The sequence below is a fragment of the Tachypleus tridentatus genome, chromosome 6, assembly GCF_004210375.1.
Source record: "Tachypleus tridentatus isolate NWPU-2018 chromosome 6, ASM421037v1, whole genome shotgun sequence".
In the NCBI taxonomy this organism is placed as follows: Eukaryota; Metazoa; Arthropoda; class Merostomata; order Xiphosura; family Limulidae; genus Tachypleus; species Tachypleus tridentatus.
The window spans coordinates 95,408,622-95,420,786 of record NC_134830.1 but is presented as its reverse complement, the minus strand read 5'-3'; the positions used below and the strand labels follow the sequence as shown (position 1 = coordinate 95,420,786).

General features: G+C 35.8%; 1 protein-coding gene across 1 annotated transcript in view; it reads left to right on the top strand.

Moving 5' to 3' along the window:
• The window catches only part of LOC143253093 (protein Obscurin-like), a 68,320-nt gene that overhangs the window by 43,441 nt on the left and 12,714 nt on the right, over positions 1-12,165 (top strand). The gene's annotated exons all lie outside the window — the stretch shown is intronic.

Here is a 12,165-nt window from a genome sequence, read left to right as displayed (position 1 = left end):
GTTTCAGTTTCATGCATGTGATGTATATTGTTGGATATGTAAAAAAATTTCGAGAATAATAACTAACAAAATATGTTTTACGTATTCGAATACTTTAGAACATTCGAGAATCTCTCTTAACTGATATAAAACCTAGTCAATAGTCAGTAATAGAGTATTGTTTGGTTGCTACAATCAGTATACGATAGGCGTCGGAAGCTATTGTGATTAATGCTTATTAATCGGAAAGCTACAGAATTTCACTAGTAAAGTTTACAGATTTCGAACATTACAAACCATTCAATTTTAGCGAATTCACGCCATTTCCCGATTGCAGATATCTTCATTTGTGTATTAGCTACGCGGTTTTAAGTGAAGTGCAATTTTTTTCGTTTGGCGGATTTCAGAATGAATGACCTGAAGGAGCAACGACTTGCTGTGAAATTTTGTGTTAAACTTGGAAAATCTGCGACTGAAACTTTTGCTATGCTTAACACGGCTTACGGTGATGTTGCTATGAAGCGTACGGCATGTTTCAAGTGGCATGAACGTTTTAAGGATGGTCGACAGTCCATTGAAGATGATGAGCGTCCTGGACGTCCTTCCACGTCAACTAACGACCCACACGTCGACAAAATCAACACCCTGGTGCGGGCAAATCGACGTCTGACTGTCAGGGAGCTTGCTGAAGAGTGTGGGATATCAGTTGGATCTTGTTACGAGATTTTGACCGAAAAATTGAAGATGCACCGCGTTGCTACGAAATTCAGCCCTCAGAACTCGTGAGTTTTTGGCCAAACACTCGATCACTGTTCTTCTCCACCCCCCTACTCACCTGACCTTGCTCCTTACGATTTTTTTCTTGTTCCCCAAACTCAAAAGACCCTTGAAAGGAAGAAGATTTGAGACGATTCCCCAAATTAAGGCAAATGCGACGAAGGAGCTGGAGGACATTAGAAAAGAAGCGTACCAGGACTGTTTCAACAAGTGGAAACACCGTTGGGATAAGTGTGTGCGTTGGGGAGGAGAGTACTTTGAAGAGGTCCCAGACCTGTAACTTCTAAATCAGGGGTTCCCAACCGGTGGGTCGCGACCCCCTGGGGCGTCGTGAAGCCTTGGAAGGGGGGTCGCAAAGCCTTGGCAGGGGAGTCGCGTAGCCTTGTTAGAAGTAGCTTGGGATAACATTAATTTTATTTCATCAATTACATTTTCATGTTCTTACATTTTTTTTTATTTCGGTGCAAAGCAAAACGTGTGCTACGTTAGTTCAATGTCATTAGGTGATATTATGGGTGTATGTATGCGTGCCTGTGAGTGAATGTGTATGTGTCTGCAACTGTATGTATGTGTGTACTAGTGAGTAGAGAGTATGTGAGTGCACGCGCATGTACGTATGCTTGTGTGTCTGTTTAGCTGTGATTAAGTGTGTGTGTGCTTGCTGTCGACACGTGAGTCACATGTCCGTTGCTGATTGGTGGATGACGAATCGTGCGACTGGCCACGCTCCCTTCCCTCCCAATACTTGCCCCATCATTACTCTACCTGCACCCCCCACAAGTAGTCAGTGTAAGATCTACAGTTGCCAAAGCGTTCATTATTCAACATTTTTATTTTATTTTAACAAGGAGATAAGTAAGCAGTAGAGGTGAGTTGTGTCCATGGCTAAACGGCGCAGATACTCAAAATGCTACCTCAACATTGGCTTCACCACTGTGCTCGCCAACGACGGCATCGAGAAACCACAGTGTGTTTTGTGCCATGCTGTCCTGAGTGCAGAGTCAATGAAACCATCAAAACTCAAGCGTCATCTCGAGACGAAACATCCAAAACACGCAAAGAAGGGTTTGGATTTCTTCAAACGGCATGAACGGTGTCTTAAAAGCCAAAGAATCGATAGAAGTGGGTCGTTTCAGCAGCAGAGTGCAGCCGTAGTGGAAGCTTCATATGAGATTGCATTCGAAATTGCTAAACAAAAAAGCCTCAAACGATTGGAGAAACACTTCTTAAACCCTGCATGATGAAAGCAGTAAATCTTATTCTCGGAGAAGCCAGTGCAAAGAAGATGCAGCAAGTATCCCTGTCAAATAATACTATACAGAGGCGCATTTCTAAAATGTCTATGGATGTGAAGGAACAGGTTTTTTTGACTGAAATCAAGGGTTTCCCTTTGTTCTCCTTTCAGCTCGACGAGTCAACAGATGTAAGTTCATGTTCTCAGTTGTTTGTCTTCGTGAGATACATTAATTCAGGTGACATCAAAGACAAATTCTTATTCTGCAGTGCACTTGAAACCACAACAAAAGCTGATGATGGCATGGAAAAAGTTTCAACTTTTTTTCAAAACGAAGATCTTCAATGGGAAAACGTGTGTGGGATTTGTATGGATGGGGCACCGGCTATGCTGGGATCGAAATCAGGATTCCAGTCGAGAGTGAAGAAGCTAGCACCTCAAGCAAAGGGCATCCACTGCATGATTCACCGATATGCTCTCGCCAGTAAGACTCTCCCTGCCTCTCTGCAGGAAGTGCTTGAATCTGTAATTAAAATTGTAAATTATGTGAAGACTCAAGCACTCAACACTCGCTTATTCAAAGAACTATGCAAAGACATGAATGCTGACCACGAAGTCCTTCTCTTCTACACAGCAGTACGTTGGTTGTCGAAAGGAAACGTTATTAATCGTGTTTTTTTGAAATGAAAGATGAAATAAAGCTATTCCTGGAGACTCAAGAAAGGAAAGATCTTGTAGTTCACTTCGAAGATGAAGCATGGAATAAAAGGGTTGCGTACATAGCCGACATTTTTGACCAGCTGAACAAGCTCAATTTGAAGCTTCAAGGAAGGGAAACACATGTTCTCCTTTTTTCAAGATAGTCTTCGGGCCTTTGTTTCCAAACTGCAGAACTGGCGTCGGAAAACCAATCATGGAAACATCGCTATGTTTGAAAAACTTTGTGGAGTGACGGATGAGTCTCAGATCCAACTGGATCAGTTCCTCAAGGATGAGATTACCGAACATCTTCAGTCTCTAGAAAAGGAAGTCGAGTGTTACTTTTCTGAGCTAGGAAACAGGAACAGGAGGCCCTGGTAAGGAACCCATTTTGTACTGAACTTGATGTATCCAGCATCTCAGATGATATCCAAGATGAATTTCTGGATCTAAGGAACGACTCTTCAGCTCGTGATCTCTTCGAGGTGAAATCCGTGACTCAGTTCTGGTGCGCTATGTATCAGTCATACTCCAAAGTCAGCATGATAGCTTTACGTGTCCTTGTTCCATTTGCTTCTACCTACTTGTGTGAGGCAAGATTTTCCACTCTTGTCAATATAAAAACAAAGAATAAGAACAGATTGAATGTTGGAGATGACATGAGACTGGCTCTAACAAACGCTCGGCCACGAATTTCAGAGCTTGCTGCTGAAATGCAACATCAGGCATCTCACTAGCTGGGGTTGGATAGCTGTTCAAACCTATGTTAGTATTATTTTAAGAAATATATGTTCTTTTTGTGAATTCAGGTTGGACCAATGTGAGTTAATTTGCTAATAAATAATTACAGAATTTTTAAATATTTTTCTTAGATGTTTCTTTCCCTCTCCTTCACAGAAAATAAAAGAAAAATTAAGCTGCTGATAGTAAGCCCCAAGTAGGGGGTCACATGGGTTTCAAACTTTTAGGTAAGGGGTCGCGAGTGCCAAAAGGTTGGGAACCCCTGTTCTAAATAAAGTACATTTTGTTTTATGACGTCAGTCCGCGTATTTTTTGAACAGACCTCGTACGTCGTGTGAGGCCAGCCAAGCCAGTTAACTTAAGCGAGGTGTAACAATATCAACTCTGAATTAATTTGCGCATCGTGGACCTGAAACGTCGATAAAATATTCAGTTCTAAACCAGATATAAGTCTATATAGTTTGTAAGTTTGTAAAACTTTAGTATATAAATTATTATTTCTAATAACCGTTAATATTATTTGTATTATTATTATTCTCACGATAAAACATATTTGTGTTAAGAAAGTAAATTTTGTGTATTAGTCATTTTGGTAAATATCATAAATTTGGTACATATTAACATTTAATTAACTTCTAAACTGCCCCCCAGTAATACAGCGGTATATCTGCGGACTTACAACGCTAACAATCGAGTTTCAATACCCGTGGTGGGCAGAGCACCGATAGGCTATCGTGTAGATTTGTGCTTAATTCAAAACAAAAACTTCTAAATTAAAATTTCCGCTTATTTGAAATCGTAATAAGTAACGTGCATAACACACTAAATCGGAAACTTATCAGAGATAAATTATAATACGTAACATGATGATTTAAATTTAGAAATTAAATAAATGCCGATATGTATTCAATTTATGATACTTACCAACAAAACTGATATACATAGTTTTATTTTTAATACAAATATATTTTAATATGCGAATAATAACATAACTTACAATAACAGTTATTATAAATAATTTATGTATACAAGTTTTACAAGTTAAAACAAAATTGAATATTCCATTTGGGTTGGAACTTTCTTTATCTTATCGAGAGTTCATGATGAGCGAATAATTTTGAGTAGATATGGGTACAATTCACTTAACGGGAAACTGGATGGCTCTGTTTTCTTCTTTACTGGTCACATGCCACATTATTTCATCGATAAAGTTATTTAGCATTGTGATAAAAAATGCCGATATCCAATGTGAAGCTACTGAAGGTAACTGATTTGCAATGTTCGAAATCTATAAACGTTTCTGGTCAAATATCTGACTTTCTGTATTAATAAGCGTTATGCCAATCATGGCTATAGCTTCTGAGGTTTATAACGCCCTAACTATAGCAAACCAATAATATATGCTGTCTTTTGACGCATTCCGTTGTTTATCTTTATAGGTGTGAGGAGAGTTTCTCGAAACTTCAGCTTCGGCAACATTATACGCGATACACTAGTTGTTACTACACACGTATATCGTTGATTCGTACACTCGAGAACCTGCTAAAATATAGTGAACAGGCGGAAATTTCGCAATGACAGATTTAACAGAACAAGTTATGTACATTTGTAAATATATATTTAACTTTTTGTTTGTTTATTTGAATTTCGCGCAAAGTTACACGAGGGATATCTGCGTTAGCTGTCCCTAATTTAGCAGCGTAGGATTAGAGGAAAGGCAACTAGTCATCACCACTCATCGCCAACTCTTGGGCTACTCTTTTTTCCAACGAACAGTAGGATTGGACGTAACTTATAACGCCTCTATGACTGAAAGGGCGAACATGTTGGCATGATAGAAATTCGAACCCGCGACCCTCAGAGTCGAGTCGAGCTCCCTGACCGCGAGGCCTATATTTAACATAAACAAATATCAAAATTAAAATATATATATAATTGTAAATCCGACAAACTTCCTTCCTTAAAGAATTAAAAATTGGAATTAAACACTTTTTAACTAGAATACTATATATCTATATACATTGAGAACGATACGTAAAATATACTACATTATCAAAATGTATACAACTTCAATAATCATGAGAGTATATTACACAGGCAATCCAAATAACATTATGATCATAAAGTTACACGTACACGTAAAAAGTACATTAACAAAAATGTTATCAACCCCTTTGACATGGATTATCTTCATATCATACTCTTGTAATGATAAACTTCAATTTAACAGTCTTCTGTTTTTGCCCTTTATTTGGTTCAGAAACCTAAACGGGTAATGAACAGTGTAAATTAAATAGGTTGTTGTGATGCAGATACATACACATTGAAATCTTATAAATATAAAATTAAAGCCAATGATTGGTTTTTGGCACAATAGAATAATTCTTTTGGTGACAATTAATTTTTTTAGAAAAATAACAGAGTACTCAATACTTCTATCGTCTGATTGTAATAGCAAAACACTAGCACCACAATCGCCGGCATCAACAGCTAATGTGAAAACATATCAAAGTTAGGAGCCATCATTACAGAGTAAATGCACAATAAAGATCTGACTTTTTCAAAAGCAGATTAACATGTTTCAGATCACTTGAACTTTTTATTTTCTTCAGTAGGTTTTTTTATGGTACAATAATGTAAACAACATTTTTACACAACTTTTTGTAATAAATAACCATTCCCAAAAACCTCATCAAACTTTTTTTCTAAGTTGAATAATTCACACTAAAACTGACTTGAATTGGAATAACTTAGTCGTAGCCTGAGTAAAACAAATTTGACTTTACAAAAGTCGCTTTTCGCCACATTTACAGTGAAATTGGCTCGATCATCTCAAAAACATATCGTAATACACATAATTCTTCTTCTCAGATGTCATTGATAATCATATCATCAACATAAATTTCAACATTTGATAGATTGTTGAGAGATTCGTTCATGATTTGCTGAAAAGTTGCTTGAGAATTTTTCATCCAAAACGGCATCACATTGTAGTAGTATAATCCATCAGGAGTAACAAAAGCAGAAATTTCTTTTGTACTGTCAGTTACAGGAATAGCTTAGTATCTCTTTAATAGGTAACACTTTGTGATATATCTGGCTTTCCTATTTTATCAATACAAGGCCTCCATTCTTGAAATGGGATAGCAATCTTTATTTTTCAAAACATTTACTTTGTGAAAGTCTTCACAGAATCCAATCAAACCATCAGATTTAGAAACAGGTACACATAACATTGGAGGCCAATAACTTTTATTTTACTTTATAACGCCATTTCCCAGCAATATTTCTTTGCGCATTTTATCGACCTTACACACTTGTGCAAATTAATTGAAACAAATGGTCATTTTACAATATTTTCAGCATGGCGGCAGGTGTTGGCTCGCTGAACCCGCTGATTTTCTTTAATAGTCATTTCTTCACACAGATGGCGTCATTAGCTGTGTTTTGCAGTACGGTCGATCTATTTTTGGGATATGTTACGATATTTTGAGGAATTATACGAAATTGCAAGGAGCCCAGTCAAAAAACAACTTCTTACCAACTCGGTGAAGAAAAAACAGTATCAATGGGGTCTGAAATACAAGAATTGGACGCAAGAACAATGGAGGAAGGTGTTATTCAGTGACGAGACTCATTTCTTCGTACAAAGTGAAAGAAGTCTGCATGTTTGCAGATCTCCAGGTGAGAAACTTCGAGATTCTCACATCAATCAGTTCGTAAAACATCCCTTGAAGAAGATGTTTTGGGGTTTTTTTCAGCTACTATGGCGTCGGAGGCTTACATATCGTAGAAGGTATGATGCGAGGACCACAGTACATCGAAGTTTTACAGAGAAGAGTCGTTCCAGAATTGAAAAAGAGATTTCCAGATAGATTTCTCAGCAAGATCTGGCTCCGTGCCACACATCGAAACTTTTGAAGAATTTTATGACTACAACGCGAATAAAGGTGCTGGACTGGCCTGGAAACTGTTCAGACTTAAATCCTATTGAAAATCTTTGGGCGATTTGTAAAGAAAGACTTCGGGGAAAAGACTGTACTACGAAAGATAAGCTAATTGAGGTCATAATTGAGGTGTGGTACCACGATCCAAAAATTAGTAAAGATTGCAGTCAACTCGTGGACTCGATACCAAAGCGGATTAATGATCTTCTGAAAAATAAAGGCGGTCATATCATGTATACATTTGTGAGTAAATTTTGGATTCTCAGAAATAACACGCAAAAAATTGAAAAAAATCGTAATTTTCCGTCTTGTTTCAATTAATTTGCACAAGGGTGTAATTGGGGTTCACACTATAGGGATGTTGTTTCACAGATGAAACATCACCTAAATTTACATCATGAACAGTGATTAGGTTTGATTAGGAATGTCTGCAAGTATACATTTATATTCATTCAATAAACTAAATATTCAAATAATTTTCTCTTCAGAGGTAAATGATCGAATTCTAGATTAAGATTAATAGGAATGTGAGAATTACTCAGTTTAATGTTGCGTTCGTTTCCGATAAGTTCCTATTTACAGGTGTCATAGTAAAATGATTGTGATCAGTATCAGAACACTCAGTGGCTAAAATATTTCCAGATGTATTTCGGATACGATATGGTTTCAACATATTAATATGACACAGCTGAGTAGCCTTGAGACAATCAGATGTGTTTATCACATAGTCATTATTATTAAGAACAACTTTATAAGGACCATGATACCTAACTTTCAGTGTATGTCCTATAGTGGGGTCAGTACTAAGACCGTGTCGTTGGAATTTACGCATTTCAGCCTTGTGGTCATAAACATTTTTTTTTAGCTTGGTATGACTTCAAAATTTCCCGACCCAATTAACAAGTGCATAAGAATGTGGATCAAAATGTCGGAATGTTATCCTCCGACCATTGTTCCTTCAGAAACATCAAGGGACTATGCACTGAATGACGAAACACTAACTGAAATGGGCTGAACCCAAATTATTCCTGAACCGACTCATGAACAGCAAGTAATAATAAATTATCTCCTTCATCCCAATTCTTTATGTTATCGAGGCAGTTAGTCCGCATAATATTTTTCAGGGTCGAATGGAACATCATGTGATTCTAGATCTGGTCTGTTTAACATTGAGGTAATAAACAACTTATTGAAACAACCCCAACTTAAAATTTGATTTCTGATCAGACTGAACTTCTTTGGGCAAGCCAAAAAAGTAAAGAAATTAATCAAAGCCTTAGAAATTTTGGTGTTGAATTGTTTCTCAAAGGTATATATTCAGTAAACGATTTTCAGGTGTAATAAGTTTTATAAAATTGAGAAAGAACTTGCCTAATTTTGGCCAAAGGAAATGTCTCATAATTTTATCATATGTCTTATTCACACCCAAGTGACCTCCCATGATGAGTTCATGGACAACTTTCAATATTTCAAAACAGTATGATTTTGGAGCAAGATTTAATAAACTACAATCCAGTTCCCTGAACCTGGCGCACTTGATGGTCTCCATTTCCTTATAAGCACATCATTTTAAAAAAAATTGGAATTTTTTCCAATTTATCTTATGGAAGTGCATATTTAAGTAGTGAAGAGTTCTGTGGATACTTTTTTCCTCAGTAATTAGTTTATTTTTAGCAAACGGAACACTACCAGATAAATCATACTCCTCACGTCCATTATTGTCATTCACTAAGGATTCACCAGTAGTCCAATCATAAACAATATCCTCGGCGGATTAAAAAAATGTTTGAAGCAAATCTATAATGTCATCCTCTGAATAAGAGTCTATCATTTGTTGTGCCTTAATTTCTTAAGTTGTACTCGAGTCACAACACGAAGGAAACACATCAGTATTTTCCTCAACAAAAACTTCATCCTTATTTGAAACGATTATCCACTCACTAACCATTTTGGGTTCGGCAACAAATTTTTCCTTGGTCAAATCGTTTCCCAACAATATTAACCCTTAATTGTCAGAGTAGGTCTTATTCTAACCACAACTGGTCCTGAAACTAAGTATGATGCCAAATAAATATTATGAAAGGAACATTAACAGGGCCACCCTCAATACCCTGGTAGTGTTATTTATCAAAATCGCAGAATCAAAAGAAACACAAAGATCTAACTTCCTCCTTGACTACATCAGCCTTTATATCAGTGACCAAAATAACAACATCAGGTGATCTGGTGAAACTAGGCCCACATGTGGACATGAAGACACTGGATGTTGCCTCGTTTTTTTTTTCATTTTTCAAACACCAAAATCGAACATAATATGACCAGTTTGTTTTATAAAAATAGCGGACAGGTCTTGATGATTTTAATGAAGTTTTATCCTGACCATATGAAGATTTCGAACCAGAGGAGCTGGATTTATAGATGAATTCTCACCTACATGTATTGAACAGATACAGGATTTTGCTGAGATGGCAGGAATTTATTTTTTATGAAAAAAACAGCTGCTTTCTGTAATATTTTGGCTTTTTTGTCCAAGTAAGTTTGAGGTCGTCACGTGCCCAACAGTTAAACTCCTCAATTAGAAATAATTGTCTCAGTTTGTCGAAACTGTTGTTAATATGTATAGGATTACACCATCGATCAAAATAGACCTTTTTTGTGCACAAATTCCATATAAGTTTGATAATCTATCTTGTAATAACCTCAAAACTTTTGGTACTAACTTGTATGCTTTGAGAATAGGTGTTTTAACCTTATCATAATTCGTAAAATATTCTAGAGAGAGAAAGAACGACATAAGTTTATTGTGCTTTACCAGTTAAAACATTTTGTAATAATAATGACCATTTCTCATTTGGCTATTCTAAAGTTTTGGCAAAATGTTGGAAATATTTATAAATTACATTTTCATTGAATGTACTTTAATATATTGATAAAGTTCAAAGTTGTCATTTTGCCTTGGTCAATTGGAGTTAAGTCTAAGTTCCATTTCTTTCAGCTTAATTTATTTCCTGCTTCAGTGAGAGCTTTTCGGCCTCAAACGTTCATCTTCTTTCTCAGCTTCGATACGAGCTTGTTCATTCTCGGCTTCGATATGAACTTGTTCGAACTAGATTTGTTTGACTTTTAGCTGGATCTTTAACTTATCGTTATCACTCATACCCGATTGGCCAGTGAGGACACTTAAATGTTCCACTAATACTTCCTCAGGCAATATATATTTCTCTACAAGTGGGTTTTCTCGACATCACTGATTATTATTTCCTCAGGCAACAAATCATCGTCGACTGTTATTTCAATAATACGTTTTTAGTTCATATTTTCTCATTGATTTCTGAACCTCTGATTCTAATCTTTGGGAATTTTGAGCAATTCACATTTGTTATGTCTTTCTAGTTGTTTGAGGGAGGGTGATTCAAGAAATCTTGATAATCAGACACGATCAAATTAGTTGGCATTGATACATATAAATTGCATTATGATTTGAGTTTTAATTTACATCAATTTTGTTTTTGATTCAGATTCGGGACTAGCCCCTAATTTATTACGTTACGTTCTACAATTTCGAATGGCTTGAAACTGAGTTAAATAAATGTCAATATATATCAAATTTATGATACTTGCCAATCAAAATTGGTATGCAGTTTCCTTTTTTAATACAAATATATTTTAATATGCAAATAATAACACAGTTTACAAAGCGATTATTACAAATAATGATCTATGCACAAAAGTTTTACAACAAACAAAATTGAATTTTCTGTGTGGTTTGGAACTTCCTTGATATCTTATTCGAAGGTTCATAATAAACGAATTAATTTTGAGTTTATGTAAATACAATTCACTTAACAGGGAGCTAGCTAACTCTGTATTCTTCTCTCTTTGGTAGCCACACACCGAGTTATTCCACTGCTGAAGTTATATAATGTGTACATAAGAGTTCTAATGTTTGATATGAATCTGCTGAAGTTAAATGGTTTGTAACGTTCGAAATCTATAAAGTTGCTGGTCAAATATTTGAAGTTCCAGATTAATAAGCATTAATCAAAGTTATATCTTCTGGAGTTTATAACGCCCCAACTATAGCAGACCAAGAATATATACGATTTTTCGGCGTATTCCATTGATTTTATATATAGTTGTGACGAAAGTTTCTCGAAACTTCAGCATGTTCATGTACACACGTAGATTGTTGATTCTTACACTCGAGAATCTTCTACAGTTTTAGTGAATAGGTGGGAATTTTGCGATACAGATTTAATAGTATAACTTTATTTAATTTTAAAAAAAATCGATATTAAAATAGTCATATAATAGTAAAAAGTTCGAGACAATAAAACCATGGTAAACCCGTGTAATCTTTACTTAGCTGAATTATATATGTTTTTACCTTGAATGCTTTTTATTTCTATGAAATTGAATGTGAATACATTTTCATTCATACATTTCTTTTGATTTTCTTTACTGTTTTATAATGTGTTTAAAAATATATTCTGCTTTTACTGATATGACTTATCTGTGAAATGTACAAATCTTACCCACAAAGATTTAGACCAAGACTTCGTTCCTTACGTTGTTTTAAATATACTCTTTTTATAGTGATTATGTGCATTCATAAAAAAATCAAAACCTCATTCCCTCCAGTAGCACAGCGATATGTCTGCGGACTTACAACGCTAGAATCCGAGTTTCGATACTCGTGATGGGCAGAGCACAGATAGCCCATTGTGTAGCTTTGTGTTTAATTTGAACAACTACATCAAAATCTAATTTTCATTTTATATTTAAAGG